Here is a 21,185-nt window from a genome sequence, read left to right as displayed (position 1 = left end):
TCATACAATGTTTGAAATTTGAAATTACCTTACATGGGAAGGTTAGTATATGTCCTTAGAGTTTTAGAAAATAATGCTGTAATAAAAAGGTCAGAACTCTATGTTTTAAATGACAAATATCCCAAAATATGTTTCCTTTAAAGACATGGACATTAGGGTTAGAATTGCCATTTTGAAATAAAATGTTAAATAAATAAATGAAGCAGCACAATAAAAGAAATATTAAATATCAGAACTGAGTATTTAATATTTCTCTGAAATATTAAATTGGTCACGGAAGTGTAAAGCACAAATCAGAATTCAGATAGAATTGAAAATGAATTATTTTTACTTCTATCTAAGAGCTGTGCTGTCAAAATGTTAGCCTCTGGCCATATGGTGACTATTGAGCAATTGAAATGTGTCTAGTCTGAATTGAAATCTGCTATAAATATAAAATACACAACCAGATTTTGAAAACATGAAATACATAAAACATACAATATTACAAATAGCTGGGCGTGGTGGCTTACGCCTGTAATCCCAGCACTTTGGGAGGCCAAGGCAGGCGGATCACGAGGTCAGGAGATCGAGACCATCCTGGCTAATACGGTGAAACCCCGTCTCTACTGAAAATACAAAAAAAAAAATTAGCCGGGCATGGTGGCAGGCACCTGTAGTCCCAGCTACTCGGGAGGCTGAGGCAGGAGAATGGTGTGAACCTGGGAGGTGGAGCTTGCAGTGAGCCGAGATCGCACCACTGTACTCCAGCCTGGGTGACAGAGCGAGGCTCCGTCTCAAAAAAAAAAAATTATTACTAATAAATTTTTATGTTGAAGTGATAATCATTTGGATATGTTTCATTAAATAAAATATATTGTTAAAGTTAATTTATCCAGTTTCTTTTTGTGTTCAAATATGGCTACTAGAAAATTTAAAATTATGTATGTGGCTCCCATTTTATTTCTGTTGGACAACACCGATCTGTATTAGTCAAATTATATAGATTCGAATGACCAGAAGGTGAAAGGATATTTTTAAGTATTAGATTATGGTGAATTTCTTAGATCAGATGATATTCATCTGTTGCTTAAGACAGGGGTCCCCAATCCCCCGGGCCACAGACCTTACAGGTCCCTGGCCTGTTAGGAACCTGGTCACACAGCAGGAGGTGAGCAGTGGGTGAGCTCTGCATCCTGTCAGATGAGCAGCAGTCTTAGATTCTCATAGTGGTGCTATTGTGAACTGTGCATGCAAGGGATCTAGATTATGCACTCCTTATGAGACTAATGCCTGACGATCTGAGGTTTCATCCTGGAACTCCCACACACACCTGCCTTTGCCCGTGAAAAAGTTGTCTTCCATGAAACGTGTCCCTGGTGCCAAAAAAGTTGGGGACCACTGGCTTAAGATATGCAGTTGAAACACCTGAAATAATATTTGTAACTTTTAAATAAACTCATCAAGACAGAAGGAAGAGTTACAAACAAAATAATTTTTTAAGTTAATGTCATTATGAAAGGAAGTAGGAAAGGCAAGTGCTGTATATTATTAATCCTTTCAAGAGGATCTTCAGGATAGGATCAGAAGTTATTAGAGCATTTATAATAGTGTAAATAGTTATAATAGTTTAAAAAACATTTAAAAAGTATCTAAACCAGTGGTTTTTGGTCTCAGGACCCCTTTACATTCTTTTTTTTCCCCTCCATATTTTATTAAACTATTTGGAAGTGAAAAATTTAAATTATTATAAAAAACATAGAATTATCCATTAGAAAAAAAGTCATTCAAAGTAATGAATAATCAAGTAACTTCATGTAAACGCCATTTTTATGAAACAATTGTTTAATTACTAACAATTCATTTGTAATTAAAATTAATATGTTAGAAGATTTGAGATTTATTTTTTAATTAGGTTGAACAATGTCCTTTCAATTATGTTTCACTGAATAATTAGTATTCTTAGCAAGCGTTTTAACCACCCAATGGGTTTACTTTGCCTGCCTTTACCTCCTTAAGCTTTTTGGTGTACTTAATTTTTATATTTGGATTGTATTTATCAAAATGTATCATATTAGAAATTAAGAAATTTTTAAAATATTCTTTTTAAAATAATAACCTGTTAACATAAGTAATATTTTCTAATGAAAATTGGGACATTTTGCAGAGTAAAAAAAAAAAGTAGGAGGAATGTCATTGTTTTACATTTTTGTGGATCTAATGTCTGCATTAATATAGTTGAATCCTTATATCTGCTTCTGCATTCAATCTCTTGCAATATGATACTGTAGTTGAAATATATTCAGATTCCTATAGATATATAATTGGAAAGAAAGGGATACTTAATTAACATTTGCAGTTAATGGTGAGTTTTTTCCTTTGATATTACACCAAAATTTGACGTGCCCATTTCTTAAATATTAGTTGCAATGTAAACTTTTCATGCTCTGTTACTTTAAAATCAGTTAGTTTTTGAGACACTTTGAATGGATGTTTTTACCCATGACGTTAACTTGGAAATATTGCTTCTCTGAGTTACGCAGACTTTCCAAATGCTAATCTATTTCATTATTCAATATAAACCAATACACACATAAGCATTTGTTAATATACCACTAATCTCACCAGAAAAGTGTTTAAGGATTGGCAGGCTATTATCGTCATGGTGATAAATATGAGTTCTTCAAAATTCTAAGTTTTGTTCAAAAGCTGAAATTTTATCATTGGCAACAAATACTTTTGGGTGTTCTCCTTGAAGTAACAGACTTCGGTCATTTACTTTGGAAAAATGTTTGCCAAATCTCAATTCAGAATAACCATAGTTTGTCAGCTGTTGTTCCAGGTAAAAATGATGTTCCATGAAAAAATGGCCATTTCAGTGTTTGCAACTCAAACGATTCCCAAGTGCTTTTCCTTGAGACAACCATGGTACTTTAGTATGCAGTAGAAGTGCTTTATGTGTACTTCCTATTTAGTCATGCAGAATACTAAAAAGACATATACTCAAGAGTCAGGATTTAATAAAATTAATCATTTTGACTTCTTTCTCAAGGACATTTTAAGGTGAAACTAGCCTTTTCTTTACAGTGAGTACGTGGCAGTGAAGAATGTAGCAACTTCAAGTAATTACTAGTATCTGGTGCTATTATTTGCAGTAATTTATGCTATCACTCCAGCAGTTTTACCTACTTTTCCTTTTGTACCATCCATACAAATTTAAAACTAGGGAGAAAGCAATTTACATCCTAGTATTACTATGAAAATAGTTTTAAGCCTATGGACCCCCTGAAGGTGTCTCCCAGCACCCCCGCTCCCCAACCCAATAGGGTTCTGCATATCATACTTTGAGAGTGGCTAAAGCAGAGATTGTGTGTATATGCCACTCACACAGTAACAGCACTAATTCTTAGAAAATTACAGAATAGTAGATACGTCAAGAACTGTGAAGGTTCTGAGATTTTACCCCATTAACAGGCTAACAAGTTAACCTGCCAGTTTAATGGATGCTGGTAGGAGACAGGAAATTACTGGATTGGAGACTTTATTACTTTGCACAGTAAACAGCATAAGCATTAGCATATTTATGCCAATTTCTCAAGTCTAAAATTCCCATTGGGCAAAACAGATGGGTCCAGATGGATTCCCACCTACATCAATAGGCTGTATTACAGGAGAGTAAACTTGAGCTTAGGGAACTTGAATCTGCTATAATGATCAGTTAGCATGTCTAACTGCTTATTGTCATAAACATTTTGCCCATAGTATTGGAGGGAGGCACTCTATCTTCTAAGGCTATTCATTATGCAAACATCCCTGTGTGAACAAAGTTCTTTGAAAAGGAATTTCGAGGAAAGAGACTTTATTCCAGTGAACAGTTTGCAGACTGAGGAGATGTAGCCTTAGGCAGCCGTCAGTGTAAAATGAAGGTGCGTTCTAGAGAACAAAGAGAGGGTTCAGGGTTTTTTTTGTTTTTTTTTGTTTTTGTTTGAGACAAAGTCTCACTCTGTCCCCCGGGCTGGAGCGCATTGGCATGATCTCGGCTTACTGCAACCTTTGCCTCCCGGGTTCAAGTGATTCTCCTGCCTCAGACTCCTGTGTAGCTGGGATTACAGGCTCCTGCCATTACGCCCAGCTAATTTTTTGTATTTTTAGTAGGGACAAGGTTTCACCATGTTGGCCAGGCTGGTCCCAAACTCTTGACCTCGTGATTCACCCACCTTGGCCTCCCAAAGTGTTGGGATTACCCGCATAAGCCACCGCACCCAGTCACATTCAGGTTTTATAGCAACAGTTCCTGCCCCGGTTCCCAAGCAGATCTGTTTATGCAAATGAATGAATGACAGCTTAGTTCTGATCGGTCAGCACAGCTGAGCCCCTTGGTCACTATAGTTGAGCCATGATTGATTGATTTACTTTGGAAGAATGTTTGCCAAATACCCAATTCTGAATAACCATAGTTTGAGCCGAATAACCACAGCTGAGCCCTGATTGACTGGGGCAGGTGAGCTCTGATTGGTTGGTTTTCAAGCATAAAACCAGAAGTCTCTGTCAAATGTTTCTTTCAGATGGTGAGTGATGGGTGAGGGGATTCTGGCTGCTGTTTATTTTGGCACCAACAATAGGAACTGGTTTGGCTTGGCTGTAGAAAAGGAGGTCGTGTCATACTTTTACAACAGCTTTCTGAGAACACAATAGGTGACCACTTCCTCACCCAGCCATGGCTGCCTGCTTCTGTTTTAACTTTGAGCACTTCAGCCATGGGAGTCCATTTTGTCTGTCCACTGGGGGCATTAACATTTGGAAAGGTATTAGAAAGTAAAGAGCAGTCAGTATCTCTGCTTTTAAAACATACAGAAGTTAAAGAGAAATGCAGAATTAACTTACAACAATACGAAGTAAAACCACGTATAAAGGTATTTAAATTTTCTTGGTAGATTCCTTTAGCCCATAGAGAGTAGCTGAAGTGAGTAGTCTATTTTCTTGCCCTTGTAGTTTGATAACTAAAAGAAGTTTTTTTTTGTTGCAACAGTAATTGCTGTTCATAACACCATGTAATGCAGTGCTCCATACCTGTGTGTGTATGTGTACTAGTATAGATGTGTATGTATAGGTATATATTATACTTCTTTATGGTATGTACTAGCCCTTACTAGTACATAGTGAGGCCGTATGAGTCCTGAGGGCCTGTGAGTCCTACTTGAAGAAAATTTACATTTAGAAAAATAATTAAACCAGGCAAATTATGTTGGTATGAAGGCATCATTTTAATAAAATTTAAGTAGAAGTCTTTTATAAAAAATATACATTGCTTAAATAGCATTAATGTAAATTAAACAATGAATGTTTTTTGTTTTATATTTTCTAGATCTCATCTCTTAACTACTTATGTCTCCTTACGCCTTTTTCCTCTTCCCAAGAAAGCAGTCCTAAATGTCTAATATTTCATTGTTAATATTTATTACTTATGTGTTTAACAGCCCTTATCACATTTACCTCTTAATAATAGGTTAATTTCATGTTCTTGAACTCCGTGAATGGAATCATACTCTTGGGTATTCTTTTGTGACTTTTTTTCTTCAAGTTTGTGAGAGTCAACCATATTGTCATGTATAGCTGAGTTTCATTCGTTTTGACTCTTACATAGTTTTCATCATGTATATATATATGTAATTTATTCATTCTAGTGTGGATTTTTCATTTTCTTGATCTAGCAGTGCTAATGTTAACATTTTTGAAACTTTCACCTTGTAGTCCTTGTGTAATTTTTATGTCTATAACAATACTGTAGGTTCAATTTGTAGCCTACTGTTTTAAAAATTAATATTGCCACAAGCATTTTATACTAATATATTGCATGCTGTCATATAAGCTTATACTACAATTTAATCAGTTATCTAATGAATTTGTTTTCCCTATATTTTTAAAAATTTTAAATATAATCATTTAAAATACCCTCCTACATGTATTTTTTTCATTATCTTAGAGTCTTGGCCTTGGATTAAAGTGCTCTCCAAATATTGCAGAAGTTACCTGTCACCACTTTTAATGTAACCATGCCAACATTGAGCAAATAAATGTATATAGTGCTTACATCCAATTTTGGAGACCTATTGGTAATCAAGACAGTCTCTACTTTTAAAACATACAGTCATGTGGGGAACAAGCATGTAAATAAATATTTATAACAATAATTATATGTAGGAAAGTGAGGAAAGAGAGTTGTATCAAACAAATATTGCAATTTATGTGATATCCCAGAGATGATGGTTCTTTTGAGATTCAGAATCAGCACAAATTTGCATTGCCAGAGTGTAGAGTCTCAAAGAGACGTGTGTGTGTGTGTGTATGCATAGCAATACTACTTAATACTGTTTCCATCTTAATGGTTATGAATTGATATCTGAGATATGTGAATTATACATTGAGTTTCTTTGGCTCATATTGCAGTTGATTTCTGTATGCTTGTTTTAAATTCTGTTTGCTCCTGTTGTACCCATTATCTATTTTTAGCTTTTTGACTAGCATATGGGCCAGGTGCAGTGGCTTATGCAGATAATTCCAGACTTTAGGGAGCCAAGGCTGGAGGATCACTTGAGGCCAGAACCAGCCTAGGCAACATAGCGAGACTCCACCCCCACCTCTTGTCTATGAAAAAAAATTTGTCAGGTGTGGTGGTGCACACATCTAGTCCTAGCTACTCAGGGGCCTGAGGCCTGAAGATCTCTTGAGCCCAGGAGTTGGAAGTTCCAGTGAGCTATAATGGTGCCTGCACTCCAGCCTAGGCAACTTGCAACAGAGTGAGACCTTCTCTCGAATAAAAGAAAAAAATAGCATATGATTTGATTTTGGGTCATAATTGTTGTAGACATTTCCCTTTGGCTGTTTTTGGTTAATATTGCTTATTTTTTCTCACTTTAATGACAGCCTTAAGTGTTTATGTATTTGAGTAATGTTTATATATTTGCCTTCTTGCACTTAGAAGATTATTGCCCTCTTAAAAATCTGATAAATATTCATACTGTTTTTTGATATTTTTATTGTGTCCTAATCTTCTGTGTGACTCTTTGAGGTTTACTTTTAGTATATGGAAAAATCTTTTGAATAGTAAGCTGTTAAAAGTATGAATTAGGAAGTATTTGATTTGCCCAGAAGAAACTTATTAAATAAGGCAAATTTGTGTTGCCCCTGTTTTTGAGAAAGTGAAACTTATCATGAAAATCTTTAAAAAACAGATGGTGATATTTAGTTTATAGCAAAACAGAAATTAAAGCACATTATGCTTTAATTAAAGTACTACCACCAAATCAGTGAGAAGATACTTTCTTCTGGAAGAGAGTTAGCAACAGCCAGGGCATTATTCAGGCAGCTGTCAACCATCTTCCCAGTACTCAACCTGCCTTTCCAGCTCCTCATTAATAGACAGTGAAGTGGAGGACATTTATTGCCTGATTAACCAGATAATCCCATAGACACACCTCTAACCTTGTTAATCTATAAGGCTCTCATTTTTCTCCTCCAGGGAGCCCTTTCTTTATCAGCATTCCATCTTCTTCTCCAGAATGACAGTGGATCTGAGATTTTTAGCCTACTTGCAAGCTAACAAGTTAGCCTATCACAGTTTCATAGATGCTGGTAAAAAGACGTGAGACTCCTGTGTCAGACACAAAGGATAGTTTATTACTGACAGCAATAGCATTAACCCAGAGTATCAGCATTTGGACCAGTTCCCTGATCCTCAATTTCCACGGGGAAATATGGAGATGGCCAGTAAGCCTTCCTGTACTTTGCTTAGAAGAGACATTATTCTACCAGACTTTAAACAAATCTGCCTTTTGCTTTGGAAAGAGATACTGTATCTTCCTAGGTTATTTGCGTTATTTGCTTTACAAACATCCTTGAAATAGTAGTCCAGAATTAAGGACTTACATTTAGTGCCTCTGCTTCAAAGATATGCAGAAAATGCGAGTATTTAGGATAATTGTCTCCCAGCAGCTTAAAGTTCAGGAGTTCAGGTATCACAGTAATGCTGACCTCATAATACGAGTGTGGTTTTATTGGAGACATTTTAGTTTCTTTCAGGATTGTGAGAGTATAATGAATGTTGTTAATTATTGGGTGCCAATTATTATTACCTGTGATGGACTTGTTTGCGGAAGTCTTCAGTTCCTTTTTTGCCTTTCATTCCCCTCTGAAAAGATATAATTTTAGTTGCAAATCTTATATTTTTTTATTCTTAAAATTCTATACAGTGTCAAGCCTTCAGTACAGTAGAATTCAGTCCTTTCCTTGGGATAGTAATGAAATGCTTAACTGATAACTTTTTTTTTCTTAGAATCTGTGTTCATATATACTGATCCTTTCTCCAGGAATATACTCTTCCTAGAAGCTGTTGTTTTAGCTAGGATATTTAATTATTTTCCTTCTAGAATCTTAAAGGACAAAGCCATTTTTAGCAGCTATCATAAATTACTATTCCAGTTGGAAGAATTTTTATCAAATATAGCTTTTCTTTCTTCACCAACCTTTTCCTAGGGAGACTGCCCCTCACACACTAGATGAGATGAAGTCTATGTTCCTGGCTGGAGGGATTGATAGATAGTTGATAATAAATGCAGTTTGTTTATTATTATTATCATTTGCTATACATTTTGTGGGTTTGACAGTAATATAAATAATAAACCTGACACATGAATACAATGACCTTATTTGTGACAAGGGTGACATAGCAGTGCAGTGGGAAAAGGATGGTCTTTTCAACAAATGGCACTGGGTCTGTTAGATATCTGTAAGAAAAAAAAATTATTTTGACTTTTACATCACACCATATGCAAAAGTCAGTTACAGATGGGCTGCATATGAAATAATAAACTATGCTGATAAACATGAAATAAACTAATAAAGCTTTTAGAGGGAAACACAAAGTCATCTTTGTGGCCTTGGATTAGGCAAAGATTACTTGACCTAGGACATGTAAAAACACTCCAAAAAAAGAAAGTGATCAAAATTAACATCTATTTTTCAAAAATGTGTCATTATGATAGTAAAACAGAAACCTACAGAGAGGGAAATGAGTTTGTAATACATGTGTTTGACAAATGATTCATTATCTGCAAGACTCAGTGGGCCAGGTACCTGTTTTTGTAAAGTTTTATTAGAACTCAGTCATAGACATGTATTTATACGCTGTCTATGGCTGCTTACAAACTACAACAACAGAGTTTAATAATTTTAACAAAGACTGTATGGCCTTTAGGCCTGAAATATTTACTGTCTGACCCCTTAAGTTTGCTGATTCCTTCTTTAGACAGTACTGTACTGGCTTGATTACTGTCACGTTACAGGGAGTTTCCATTCAGATGGTGTTAGTCTTGATTTTTTTTCCTAAATAGGTTTGGTTCTTGTAAAAACTTTACAATCAGCTTTTTAATTTGCACAAAAATGGCTATGGGGCTTTTAATTGGAATTGTGTTGGATCTGCAGGTCAACTTGTGGAGAATTGATAACTTTAATGATATTGAATCTTCTGATCCATAAACATTGTCTCTTCATTTATTTAGGTTTTCCTTAATGTGTCCTAGCAGCCTTTTGAAGTTTTCAGTGTTATATTTAATCCCAATACTTTGTATTTTGGGATTCTAATATAATTAGTATTTTTTTAATTCCCAATTTATTTTGTGTATTATGTAGCAACAGTGTTACTTGACTTTATATCGTAACTTCGATAAATTATCTTTTTCCAGTCACTTTATTGTAGATACGCCAAGATTTCAATGTACAGGGTAGTATCTGTGAATGAAGAGATTAACTTCTTCTTTTCCAATCTGCATACCTTTTGTTTCTTTTTCTTACCTTATTGTACTAGCTAGGATATTAGATGCAATGCAGATATCAGTGATGAGAATAGGAATTCTTGTCCTGTTCCTAATCTTAGGAAGAAAGATTGAGTGGTTTACCATTAAATATGACATTAGTTCTAGAGTTTTTATTTAAGTAGAAGTCATGTTTAGTCTTAGTTTGCTGAGTTTTTTTTTTTTTTTTTATCATGAAGAGGTGTTGAATTTTTAAATGCTTAGTTATGGTGTCTCTTTAATCTCCTGTAATTTGGAATAGCAAGTTAACCAACATTTTTAGCTTTATTTTGTACCTTTTTTATAGATTATCTTTTAATTGGATTGTATATCCTCATCAGGTTCAGACGTTGCATTTTTTTTTTGCCAGGAATACTACATAAAAGATGTTTCCCTTGCAGTGTATCACATTAAGAGGAAGTTGGTGTCATTTTTTCTTGTTCTTGTGGTGCGATATTTCATTATGTGATGTCTACCAGGTTTCTGTAATCTAAAGTTATCTTTCATTTTGAATTAATAAGTACTTTGTGTGAAGATCAAAGTAATATTTTTAAAGGATTTAGTAGATTATGTCATTTCTCTATTCCTGTTCTCCCTGTAGCAGGCTTCCTATGTGTTACATTTAGAATAATTTTCAGTGTCCTTACCATGGTCTACAAAGAACCTTCCAAGTTTCTGCAACTCATTATATGTGATACTTGTTTAATTGAGACTCAACACATGCACACACACATCCGATGCAAAAGTTTCACAAAACAGTACAATCCTTATTGTATGAGATGTACTCTAATATTCTTCTATGGTATTTTAATGAAATAAAATAGAAAATCCTGTTCTTGATTTTCTAACTTGATTTTGCTACCAATGTGAAGACATAGTTTAAAAGAACACTGCCATCCAGTCCTGATTATCTTATTTTTCACCATTTTTTCCTAGTTCAGTTTTCAGGGTTGTGTTTTGCTTTTTGTTTTGAGACAGGTGTCGCTCTGTCACCAAGGCTGAAGTGCATACTCACTGCAGCCTAGACCTCCCAGGCTCAAGCAGTCTTCCCACTTCCAGCCTCCTGAGTAGCTGGGACCGCAGGTGCATCCTACCACGCCTAGCTAATTTTTGGATTTTTTGTAGATGTGGGATCTCACTGTGTTGCCCAAGCAGGTATCATATTCCTGAACTTTCAAGTGATCTTTCCACTTTAGCCTCCCAATTGCTGGGATAACAGGTGTGAGTCACAGCACCCGGCAACTAGTTCACTTTTCTTTAGCTGCACTGGCCATTATGCTGTTCTTCAAACCTACTGAAACGTGCTTTTCCCTTAGAATCTTTGCATTTGTTATTATCTCTGCCTGAACTGTTCTACCTTTTCTCACCGTTTCCTTACTTTATTCCTCTTACTCTTTTTATTTACCTCTGCTCACGTTGTCTTCTGTCCCCTATTAAAACATAACCACATTATCCATCATTTCACGTGCTTTTTTCTTTTTTTTTTTTTTCCGTATGGGACTTTCTATTTTCTGATATGTATCTGTATATTTATTTTATCTGGTAACATTTATATGTATCCTTCACTGGAATAGTCAGTAAAATGTTATGATTCATCATAGTTAAGACCTAATTTGATAATTTTCAAAAAATGAAAAAAAAGTATCAGTTTTAAAAAATATTTCTAAGTAATAGTTATTGTGGCTTTTTAAAGTAGAAATTTAAGTGCATTTCCACCAATTGTATTTTATACCACTTAGCTAAGATCTGACATCTTCCTATGCTTCAGTCTGTAGTCAAGGTAAAGAGATATTTAAGTATATAGGTAACTTAATGGGTGTTCAAACCAAAAAATGCAACGCAGGATTTACTTCTTTTCCATATTTTTTAGACATCAATTTTATACACAAAATGGATGAACAACTTATCTATACAACTTAACTGACAAAACTAGATGATAAGCATATTTATGGTATGTGGGTTACCATATCTGAACTAGTGTCTAGCCAGGGACACATTCTGGTGGTTAATAGTCGCTATAAAATGGACTTTGGGAGAACATGCAGGTGGTGGTAAAGAACATGAGTTTGGAAATATATCTGAATTTAAATTCTAGCTACCAGTTATTAGCTTCTTGACTTAAATCTCTGAACTTACCAAGTTTGAGCTTCTGCTTTTAAATGGGATCATATTCTTAATTCTCAGTTAGCGAAGATTAAATAAGGTAGTAAATACAGATCAGCTAAATACTTGATACATAGTAAGAACACAGTAAATAATTTTTACAATTTATTCTATGTACAGAATATGAATTTGGAATTAAAGTTTCAATCTGGCATCCCAATACATACTTTATTTCTGAGTAGATAAACCTTTTTATTAATATTATTTTTAAATTCAATTTGGTATTAGAAGTGACTAAAAGTTGTCTTTCACTGACATTTAATCTTCAGAAGTCTTTAATTGCTAAGTATTCTACAAAGAGAATAATAAGACAATTAATTGACTATTTGAAATGCATGTCAAATTTTCCCTAGAGAATATTTTACTCTAATTGTAGTCTTCATTCAAAGACTACAAAGGTAATTCAAAGGTAAATATGACCTTTTCTAGAGTAAACGTAAGAGAAGAAATGTGGAAGTATATTTTATTGCCCAAAGGATTTATGGAGTTTAGAGTTGTTTTTTATGCAGTAAGATATTTAGTTGGTATTAACAAGGAATGAATTTTCCAAGTGAGTAAATTGCCTAAACAAGTTAATTTTTTCCATTCAAATACCAAAAATATTTAAAGCCTTCTTTTCCCCCTCAGAATCTTACTAAAACGTGTTATTTGCCCAACATCTTACATAAAGCATTCTGAAGAGAAAGTAACATTTTGTTGATGGTTACATATCATCAAAATGAACATTAATTACCATACTTTGTATTTCTAGGTAATTACCATTAAAGGTATTTGAATTAAATGGGAGTCTTTGCCTACTTCATGTAAAAAAAATGTCTTTTGTGTTTGTTTCCACTGCTCATAAGCTATTGGCTGCTTCATCTCACCTCTGGCAGTGCATGTACCCCAAGCAACCGTCCTTTTCTTTCTTATTTGCTCTCCTGTTTTGCTCTTGGCTACCAAGTTGTAAACTCGATGGAATTTTGTTCACAGTCAGAATAAATAGTTCTCTAGTGAAAAATGGGTTTTGTGGCACCTATTCTTGACTCAGGAACCTTCTGAACATCTTGTACTTTTTTCTTCCAGGTAATGGCCCATGCTAGATAATGGATAATGTTTTACTTCCCGTTTTCCACTTCAAATTATGATGCAATATCCTTTTGTTCTTCATATATTTTTTTCTTTTTCTCATATTGGTATTTAAAATAAATATAAAAATAAATATAAAATATTTAAATATATTTAAAATAAATATAAAAATTAAGTATACTTTAATTGTGCTTTTTATCACACTTCACTTTAATTCACTTAATTCACTTAGCAAAACTAGTTATTTTAGTCACTTTACTTTTTAATTTTAATTGTACTTTGCTTTTGGAAGAAAAAGCAAAGTACAGTTGTACTGGAAGTACAGTTGTTTTGGAAGAAATCCTGTTACCTAAACTTTTAGAGGTTGCAGGCAACAGAGAAAACCTTTGGTTATCTCAAGTCATGATGTAAGCATATATGGAGCCTATGAGGAACAGTGGAAACAATCTCTTTAGATCTCGTGGATAACGAAGGTCATTTTGGAAACAAATTCACTGGCAAGTCAGGCCTAAAGGAAATGTGGAACATTGTTTAGAAAATAACACAAGTTCTGATGACCAGGCGATCTATTTGCCTCTTGATAATCAACTTGTTCTCTAAGTCAGTTCTGTGCTGTTATGATCACATTGCCATCTTCTGTATTTGCTTCTGCTGAGCATACTTCTACTTATTGATCACTCCCTTCCTTTCTACATCTTTCATGGTTTCTGCTTACTGTACTCTCTAGCTATATCTTCTGCCTCTCTTCTTAGCTTGAATTGTTTATTTTTTGGTATTTAAACTTCCTGAACAAGAGGACTTTACTGTTTTGGCTAACCACCATCCGGTATGGGAAGCATCTGTTCAAGAATACACTCCATCATAACCATTTTATAAATCAGTAGATTAAAGATGGTTAACTTTGGATTAGATGCCAACCCTTGATTCTGTTGGCAGAAGCCAGGGAAGTGGGTTCCTATAGTACATGGTTTGGCTACTTGTATATTTGGAACCTCTCGTAGATATTGAATTGTCACTAGTCTGTTGATTATAAGTTGAAATCCTAAGCTTTTTAGGCAAGTTAATAAATAGTGATCAAGGAAATTCCTGCTTTTGCCTAAAATGTAGAAAGTTGGAAAGATTGTCACGCCCATTGTAAGAAAATAATGCTGGATTATTTATGGAATCGTAACTTTTTAAAGACTCATCAGAAAGCTGACCTTACAGGGCAGCCAACAGCTTAAAATCTAAGGAAAAGTAAGTCAAGGAGAGATGAGATAGGGACACTGGTTCACCTGAACATTGGAGGGAGACAGGAGGACGGCCATGTAAGTGAGTAAGAAGGATTCAACTAACAGATTGCTAAAGACATGGTGTGATCCGTAACTGTCACCTAGCATTCACAGACATAAGGGAAGTTGCTCACACTTACAGGATCTTCTTTACGGACCTTGACGAGGGCAGGACATTAGAAAAAGCTATTTTGCTGGTTCAGAATTGGATTAGAGGGGAGTGTTCTCTGCTTTGGGAAAAGTATGAAGTCTTGCCTGCACTGTTTTTTTCTTAAGTATCAGCAGCCTAAGCTGCTGAGGGAAGAGCATCAAATCTTAGCTTGCCAAGGGTTCAGAAGAAGACCCATTGCAGCTAGAGGAAAAGATAAAGAAAAACCTCAAAACACCATCTCTATGCCTTGAGGAGGGGCAGAAAATCATCCAGGTTATTAGAAGTCACCTACCACTGGAGGAGGGCAGTATCTCTGAAAAAGCTAAAACCCTGAAACTGAGGTCACAGAGTACTGAGGCTGAGCAAGACAGTAGAGAATGCTTTTCCTTGACTCCCCAACCCACATCCCCCTCACCATCAGGCTAGGAAGAACATCAAGCAACAAGTAACCGCAGCCTACCGCTAGAGAGGAAGTAAGAGCATAGACTGTCTCTGAGGTGAACATGCACAGTGAAGGCCTAAAGCTTGGGATGGAACAATACCACTGAGGAAAGTACTCGAGCAAAACTGAGTAACCTATGAATTATAGTGGAACTCAAAAGGAAAGTTAAAACATATTTTGTATTGAATGAAGATGAAACATGGCACACGTGGAACACAGCTAAAGCTTAGGGGGATATTTACAGCATTACATGTTATACTAGAAAAGAAAAAAGTGCCCCAATTTAGTAGTTTAAGCTTTCACATTAAGAAACTAGGAAAAGAAGAGCAAACTAAATCTAAAGCAAGCAGAAGGAAGGACACTCTATGGATAAAAGTGGGAACCAGTTAAATTGAAAGAAGGAAATAATAGAGAAAACTAATAAACTAAAAGCTAGTCCTCTGAAAAGATCAAGGTTGATAAGTCTCTAGCCAGACTGAGGAAAAAGAAAACACAAAGTGTCAACATCAGGAATAGCACTTAGGATGTCAATAGAGATCCTAAAGACACTAAAGTGTAACCAATGAAGTCTTATGAACAACTGTATTTCCATGTATTTGACAATTTATATGGAACAAATTTTTTAAATTTAAATTACTAAGTTCACTTAAGAAATAGATGAGACCTGGCCGGACACGGTGGCTCATTCCTGTAATCCCAGCACTTTAGGAGGCCGAGGTGGGTGGATCATGAGGTCAGGAGTTCAAGACCATCCTGGCCAAGATGGTGAAACCCTGTCTCTACTAAAAATACAAAAATTAACCAGGCGTGGTGGTGAGCACCTGTAATCCCTGCTACTTGGGAGGCTGAGGCAGAGAATTGCTTGATCCTGGGAGGCGGAGGTTGCAGTGAGCCGAGATTGTGTCACTGCACTCCAGCCTGGGTGACAGAGCGAGACTCCATCTCAAAAAAAAAAAAAAGAAAAAGAAAAAGATGAGACCTCATTAGTTATATCTGTTGAAGAAGATCAAATTCATTTTTAAAAGCTTTCCAACAAATCTCCAGCTGCAGATGGCTTGACTGGTTTGTTTTACCAAATGAAGAAACAATACCAATTCTCTACAAACTTCTAGAAAGTTAAAGAGAAAGGAACACTTTCCAACTTATTTTATGAGGCTAGCATTACCCTGATACCAAAGACATTAAAAGATGAGAAAACAGGAAGAAAAAAAACTAATATCCTCCATGAATACAGACACAAAAATTCTTAACAAAATATTAGTAAATGAAATCCATCAATAAGTAAAAAGGAAAATTACATTATGACCAAGTAGGGTTTATTCTAGGAACTCAGAGCTGATTTTGTTATTCAAATATCAATCAGTATAATTCACCATATCAACAGACTAAAGAAAAATATTTGATCATCCTAGTTGTTGCAGAAAAAGAATATGAAAAAAATACCATTCATTTATGATAAAAATGCTGAGCAAACTAGGAATTGAAAGAAACTGCCTCATCAGAAACCCTGGAGTTAACACCATACTTCATGGTAAAAGACTGAAGGCTTCTGCTACAACTGGGAACAGGCCAAGATGTCTGCTCGCACTACTCTTGTTAAGCATAATGCTGGGAGTCCCAGGTAGGCAGTGAGGCAGGAAATAATAGTGAAAGGTATAAACAGCTATCAAGAGATTCTAATACCACCATGAGAAAAATGAAGCCAAACACCTTTTAGGCATTATCTTAAAATAATGCTCGGCTGGGCGCGGTGGCTCACGCTTGTAATCCCAGCACTTTGTGAGGCCGAGGTGGGCGGATCATGAGGTCAGGAGATCGAGACCACGGTAAAACCCCGTCTCTACTAAAAATACAAAAAATTAGCTGGGCGTGGTGGCAGGCGCCTGTAGTCCCAGCTACTCGGAGAGGCTGAGGCAGGAGAATGGCGTGAATCCGGGAGGCGGAGCTTGCAGTGAGCTGAGATCGCGCCACTGCACTCCAGCCTGGGTGACAGAGCGAGACTCCGTCTCAAAAAAAAAAAAATAATAATAATAATGCTCATGTTCAGTTTCTTTATCCACTTTTAGTTTGGAATCTTTGAATTGTTTTCCTTTTGTGGCATCTGGCCAACCTAAGAAGTAGCAAACGTCTGGCAGTAGCATAATCTTTATTTTATTTAGCTGTATGAAATACTCAGTTTTGAAGTAAAAAATAGGGAAGCTAGAATTTATTTATTAAGTAAAATGAGTATCACGTAGTCTCTTACTACATACAGAAAGAAGTAAAGAATTCAACAATTCTTGCCAGGCACCAGTGGCTCACACCTGTAATCCTAGCACTTTGGGAGGCTGAGGCAGGAGGATTGCTTGGGTTGAGTTCAAGACCAGCCTGGGCAACATAGTGAGACCCCTCATCTCTACAAAAAAATTAAAAAATTCCCCAGGCATGGCAGTGTGTGCCTGTAGTCCCAGCTACTCAGGAGGCTAGGGTTGGAGGATTGCTTGAGCCCAGGAGGTCAAGGCTGCTGTGAGCCATGAATGTGCCACTGGACACCAGCCTGGGTGACAGAGTGAGACCCCATCTCAAAAAAAAAAAAAAAAAATTCAACAATTCTTTATATATGTCTCGTTTTTTAATGGGATTCTTACGTCTCTCTGTAAATTATATGTAGTTACTGCCATCAAAAAATTGACTAGTTTGTTTACTTTGGATTTTAAACTTTAAGGTACTTGGTTTTGAGTATATGTTAAAAATCCAAATCTTATTTGAAACATGACTTTGTCCCTTTTCAGGGGCAGATCCATTTACTGAGGAATATATGCGTTATACGAATATATAAAATTGAAAGCCCACGGTGAAACCCCGTCTCTACTAACAATACAAAAAAAAAATTAGCCGGGCGTGGTGGCGGGCGCCTGTAGTCCCAGCTACTTGGAGAGGCTGAGGCAGGAGAATGGCGTGAACCCAGGAGGCGGAGCTTGCAGTGAGCCGAGATTGTGCCACTGCACTCCAGCCTGGGCGACAGAGCGAGACTCCGTCTCAAAAAAAAAAATAAATAAAAATAAAAAATAAATAAAAATAAAAAAAATTGAAAGCAATAAGCATACATTTGTAACCACTGATAAAAATAGAATTTATATGACAAAATGACAAGTAGAGCAATGAATTCTGTATTTCTCATTTTTGAAATGGTACAAGAGTATAGAACTTTGTCTCAAATATGCTGGGATTAAGACAGAATAAGTATATGTTATTTTTATAGCTATTTACACATTTCTGAGAGATAAAATTGTTTAAGAGCTGTAGCTGTGAGCTACAGGAAGATTACTTGAAAGCTGCTATGCTTTCCTGTCAGTGTTACTCATCTCATTCTTAAAATTTGAAATGCCATTAATATACAAAACAAAATGTTTTAAGAATGCTGGAAGGGTAATAATTAACATTAATACTTATTAAGGGCTTTCCTAGACAGGTAATAATCAACATGAACACTTATTAAGTTCTTTCTAAGCTTTGAAATAGATTGTTTACTCATCATAACAATTGTGAAGTGAGTAGTAGTATTACTGTATTTATAAGGGGAATAAAATGGTTTAAATACCCTACCCAAAGTCATAGCTATCACCCTCAAAGAGCCTGTAAGTGAAATGAAGAGACAAACTCTATAGGAAAGGTATAAATAATTAGTTGCAATACACGATTTCTTTTTAATAGCGTTAGGGGAAACTTCTTTGGAGGAGAAGATGCCATTTGCATATGGCATAGAGTGTATAATGGACAGGATATGCAACGGGTTAAAAAAAAGCATGAATAAAGGAATGGGGAAATAGGGGAGACAGTTTTGCAAATTGTGATCCAGTTTTGCTAAATGTTATATTTTAAGGAAAGTAATAGTGAATATTGAAAAGTATGCTGGGGTCAGGTTTTGAAAAGATTTCAAAATGCCATTTAAGGCAATTTGGACCTTTTTTTTTTTTTTTTCCAAACAGTGGAAAGCTATAGGGGGAAATTACTGAGAAACTAAGATTTCTGGAAGTGAGAACTAAAAGGCACAGAGAACTATGTACTAAGTCTAGAAGCTCTTGACCCTAGTCACCCTCTCGTTAGGTTAAGAACCTAATTATGAGATTTTTGCCTTACAGAATCTTCAGCCAATTATTCTAACTGTAAAATAGATAATTCCCAAATCTAAAGATAGATTAGCCTTGGTGAAGATATTACAAAAATAATCACTTTTTGTGATTTTAACATTCATTTTAAAAAAATTTCTTTACAATTTGGAGAAAAAAGGGCAAATTTCTAGTTCCCAAGAATAATTAGCATTGTGAGATGGGTGGTATGTTAGGTTGCTGTTACTACTGCAACGAATTGCTGCAACTGTAGTGGTTGAAAACAACACAGACTTATTCTCTTACAATTTGGGAGGTCAGAAGTCCTAAAATGATTTGTAGGGACTACATGCATTCTGGAGGCTCTAGGGGAGAATCCATTTCCTTGCCATTTCTAACTTCTAGAGGCTGCCTCCATTACTTGGCTTGTGGCTGGCCCCATCCTCTGTCTTCAAAGCCAGCAGTATATCATCTTTTAAACTCTGTGTATCCCCTTGATTTTGTTGTTATCTCACCTTCTGTGTCTGTGGCCCTCCTCCCTCCCTAAGAATACTTTTTAATACATTGAGTCCACCCACGTATTCCAGGATAATCTCTCCATCCCAGGACCTTAAACTTAATCACATCTACGAAGTCCCTTTTGCCATATAAGGTAACTTATTCACAGGTTCCAAGGGATTTAGATGTGGACATCTTTGGGGGACATTATTCAGCCTGCCACAGGTGGTATGTAAAAATATTAATAATCTAATATGATAAGTAATTTGATAGGAATAACATATATGATGCTGGAGTTCTCAGAATTCAAGCAGCTCGTATAACCATGAGAGTGGGAGAATTCTGGGAGCAACTGATGGTTGAATTGAGTCTTAGAGGTAAATGGGAATCTATCAGGTAAAAAAAATACAAGGAGTCCAAACAGAATGCCATGTCAAAGGTGTGGCAAAGACAAGCTGTATGAAATTGCTAGTTTCATAATTAACAACACTTGACACAGGCGCCATAATGGAAATATGTGTAAGGTAAGTGGCTGCTGAAGTGAAGAAACATCTTAAGTCAGAGTGAGGGGCTCATAGTAAGGCACCTACCTTCATTCTCATCCTCTTATTTTCATGATTGATCTCCCTTGGTGGTCACCTTTCACTTGGTGGTTCAGGGTGCTCTGTTCTTTTCTCACTGCTGTCTCTTCAAGTATGGGTGGACCAGAGATCATTCAATTATATTAATCCTCATAATGTTCAATACATTCTTTAGGCACTTGGCTCATGAAAGTAGATGTGTTTTTGTGAAAATATTAATTCAACTTATATTTTAGCTGTTGTTTATTTTTCTTCTGTGAAAGCCCTTGGTTAAAAAAAAAATAGAATATCAGAGTTGGAGTACAGGGAAGAGAGCTGAAGCAGTGTTAGGTCCATCAAACCTTATAATAATAAAAGGCCAGTTAGGTAGTGGTGACTTTGAAAATAAACCTCGTCTAGCCACTGATCATCGAGAGTAAGGAGAGAAAAGAAATAGTCTGTGGTCTCTGTGTGCTGGCCTTCTCCCCTTATTTTGTAGAGAGCAAGCACTGGCTCTACGAAAAAGCCCTATTTCCCTGGCGTTGCTGGGGAGCAGAAGATGGGTTGCTCTGACATTGTATTCTCCTGTGGCCAATAGCCTGTGTTGTTACAGCTTTGCCAATAATAGGTCCCCTTGCTGGAGAGCCACTTCACAGCTTTCCTTATTGGATTCAGGTCAGGTCTCCACTTCTTACTTTAACCCAACCTTTTACTGTTCTCCAGTCTGCTTGCAAACTCCTAGAATCAATTACATATTTATTAAGTACTGTGCATATTTTATATTTTCTACATTTGATGTGATTTTTGTTGGTATTCTGTTTCGTATTTTCAACTCTGATAATAACATTTCTCTTAAAGACTATCCTTACAACATATCTTCATTTAGAAAAAGTATTTCTGTAGATGGAATTCAGAGAGTTTCAATTTGATGATTTTGTATTAAAATGAATTTCTTTAGGCATCAATATTGCAATAACAATTATTGATGTGTTACAATAACAAATGTTGACATTATTGACATATTGACATTGATACCTTAATTAAGCAATACATTTAAGTAAATAGTTTTAAACATGAGTGTGAATTCCAGCATTGTGATATTTCTCTTTAGCCTAGA

At 35.8% G+C, this 21,185-nt stretch overlaps 1 protein-coding gene across 2 annotated transcripts in view; it reads left to right on the top strand.

The window, feature by feature from the left end:
* Positions 1-21,185, top strand: part of NUDCD1 (NudC domain containing 1) — an 88,051-nt gene that overhangs the window by 63,154 nt on the left and 3,712 nt on the right. The gene's annotated exons all lie outside the window — the stretch shown is intronic.

Source organism: Symphalangus syndactylus, chromosome 7, assembly GCF_028878055.3.
Source record: "Symphalangus syndactylus isolate Jambi chromosome 7, NHGRI_mSymSyn1-v2.1_pri, whole genome shotgun sequence".
NCBI lineage: Eukaryota > Metazoa > Chordata > Mammalia > Primates > Hylobatidae > Symphalangus > Symphalangus syndactylus.
The sequence above is the reverse complement of the archived record's forward strand: the minus strand, read 5'-3'. Positions and strand labels throughout refer to the sequence as shown.